This window comes from Pteropus alecto, unplaced genomic scaffold (genome assembly GCF_000325575.1).
Source record: "Pteropus alecto unplaced genomic scaffold, ASM32557v1 scaffold11, whole genome shotgun sequence".
Classification (NCBI taxonomy): domain Eukaryota; kingdom Metazoa; phylum Chordata; class Mammalia; order Chiroptera; family Pteropodidae; genus Pteropus; species Pteropus alecto.
This window is the reverse complement of record NW_006431956.1, coordinates 3,403,925-3,407,200: the sequence shown is the minus strand read 5'-3', so window position 1 is coordinate 3,407,200 and position 3,276 is coordinate 3,403,925. Positions and strand designations below refer to the sequence as shown.

General features: G+C 34.0%; 1 pseudogene; it reads left to right on the top strand.

The window, feature by feature from the left end:
• The first annotated feature begins 1,875 nt into the window (after nucleotides 1-1,875).
• Nucleotides 1,876-1,994, top strand: LOC112475651 (annotated as a pseudogene).
• Nucleotides 1,995-3,276: the final 1,282 nt, after the last annotated feature.

The following is a 3,276-nucleotide window of genomic DNA, read 5'->3' as shown; positions in this document are numbered from 1 at the left end:
CTGAAGGCTGAGAGAAGTGTGTCAATCACTTTCTATTTCTTTGTGTGTGTTTGCTTCTGATGGACAAACTGCTACTTGTTTGAAGTTACTCAGTGTCGCTTCTTCACTCCAGCAACACAGTTTCTTTCCTATATTCAGTAACAGTAACTGTATCCAGTTTGCATATTTTCGTACACTTGCAGAAAGAACTTCAATTCAAGGGCACCAGAACCAGCTATCAGTGCCTGCTTCTCAGAGGTGTATGTCCCTCTCACTTACTGCAGGCCAATTTAGGCACTTCCTGCTCAGAGATATGACCCAGATTTCTTAAGACTCCTCTAAAAACCTACATTTTTCTTGGCATTCCCTTTATTCCCTCAGCTAGAAGGATGGTAGTCATTCCTGCAGTTTACATCTCTGTGATCTCTTAAATTTTTTTCTTTATGCTTTCATTAGTTAATAATTTTATACCCAGTTCAACATTTTTTTTTTTATTATTAAATTCTCTTTCGAAACTACTGGTGTGCTTTTTGTCTCCTAAATGGATTTTAAATGATACAGATGCTTAAAGCCCTCCAAACTCAATTTTCTAACTCATGATCCATCCCAAAAAGCCTGACCCTCTTTCAGCATTCTTGGTCTTACAGAATAGCATCACTATTTCTACAGTTGTGCAAGCATAGATCTAGGATTCACCCCGACCTTCTTCCTCTCCCTCATCATATCCTTATATAGAGTCTGTCAGGAAGTCCTTTCAGTGTTACCTTCTAACTCTTTTGACTCCATTTTTTTTTTCTATCTCCACAGCCACCATCATATCTAAAGCTATCATCATTTCTTACTAAACCCCAACAAAATTATTCAATGCATTATCTTTGCTCTAAGAATGGAACAGAATCCTCATAATGGTTACAGGGCTCTACATAACTTTGCTCCTCCCTTCCTCTCTTTCCTTAATCAGCTCCCTTTCTTCCCATGCTGCTCTGTGCCCAACTGTAATGAACTTCTTTCAGAACTTACTGAAATTCACTATGCTCTCTCCTTCCCCAAGGCCTTTACTCTTGTTCCACTTTTATCTGGAATATTCTTTCTGTGATATCTCTTTTACTATGTCACAGTCATTCATTACTTCAGAGCTCAAGCTGAGTTTTCTTTTCTTGGAGAAGCCTTGCTTGATCCTTCATCTCAATTAGTTTCATTTGTTCTGTACTCTCTAAGAATCAGATTCCCTTCCATCATGGCACATATCTCACATACTATATTACAATCTTTGAATAATGAATTCATTTCTATCTCATGCAATATATTGTAAGCACCATGAAAATAGAATACTGCCACTGTTGCATTCCCTGAAGCATGCACCGTGGCTGCAAAGTAATAGGTTTACATTAGATATTTGTTAAATAAAAGAATATATGAATCTATGAATAAATGATGTGAAAGCAGAAGTACCTTATGGATGGAAATCTGTATATTTGAGGCAAGGAAACAGATACTGATGACTCTTTTATAGCAGGTGGACCTTGTTTATTTTATTTTGTTGATGCATTTGTTAATCTGAAAAGCAGTTTTTCTCTGAGATTTCAATGAGTAAAATGAGTAGCATTTTCAATACATCATTTATTTTTATTTAGTATGTTGTTAATACACATATTTTAGTGGTAATTATAATAGATGGCTAATCCTCTAGGGATGCTAAGTGGACAAATGTGAATGTAAAAATCTGATACTTCTAAGAAGTCTAGTCAATAACAAATATATAATCATAGCTACATCTATAGTTGAACATCTTGCCATTTCATTTACAAATGTGGAAATTGAGACCAAATATGCCATCATTCTGGAAAGCTCCCCATGGTTAAGAAGCCAGTTATCTACTGGTAAAAGTATAGTGTTGTCTACGGCCATGCCACCCTGAAGAAGTCCGATCCCATCTGATCTCGAAAGCTAAGCAGAGTTGGACCTGGTTAGTACTTGGATGGGAGACCACCTAGAAAGACTAGGTGCTGTAGGTGTAAAAAGTAAAAAATAAGGGATTGTAAACTGACAAGGTCCTTGCAATCTGTGAGGTCAACCAAGGGTCGCCTCACCTAAAAAAAATTTTTTTTTAATTTAAAAATAAAATAAAATAAAAAGTATAGTGTTTATTAGAAAAAGAAAGCAGTGTATCTAGGAGTTAATAAGGGAGATGCAATTTCAAATATATTCATATTTCTAACAAACTTTGAATATAAATTATGTTTATAAATTTTCTTGTTTTTGTTATCCAAACTGCCATGAAGTTTATACACACTCACACATACACATACATATAAAGTTATACAACATAGTGCTTGTTATCTTATTGGCTAGTATATTGAAGTTTGAGTTCAAATTTAGTAAATAATTTATTCTCTCTTGTATTTTAATGACAGTTTAAAATATTTAAAAAATGAAGTACTTTTTTATTATAGGAGAAATAAAAAGAACAAACACATTTCACAAATAAAAACAGAGGCAAGAAACTAAACTTAGTTATATTTGTTGTTTTTCATGAAGAAATATCATATACACAAAATTAACTGAGAATTAAAAAAGATATTGGATCATTAGTTTTATGCCTGATAGGCAAGTTTCAAAACATGTCTTTCCTACTGTCTGTCCCCTTTCAGTCTTTAAAGAGAGAAAGAGTGACAAAAACATGTCTTTCAGAATGGTTGGCATTAAATAGTAAAAAATCTTAGACAATCTCCATAACTCCGGTTTAAAATTTCTTGGAAATAAAACAGTATTTCCAAGAGTTATTCTGAGAATTTAAATAACATATGTACCATTTGGGGAAAATATTGAGCTATAAAATACTTTTAGTAAGATTTATTTTTTAAAGTTATTTTGCAATCTTATTGTTATATGGACTATTTAAACCAATTTTCTGACAGCTAAAGGAGTGTATTTTAATAGTCTCCCCAAAGTGGTGCATGGTAGACACATGTACTATTTTTAAAAATATTTTTGCGGGAAATCTTTGCCCCCACACCCTATCTATTAATTCTCCTGTTATCCTTAGGGAACACTTCAGATATTGTGGTAGGAGAGACAACTACATTGCTGAGTGACTAACATAGTAACATGGCCCAACCAGATTTGTATAATTCCCAAATAAGGATTGAAATAGCCCAAGCTTTTAAAAATATTTGTACCAGAATAGCTTTGGATGTCCTAGTGAAAAATGACTTGTTGAAGGATATGAGGATACTGTAGAGGAGAAGGAGAAAAATTGAACTGGGGGCATTGCAAGAGCTCCGGTTAGGTCTGAAA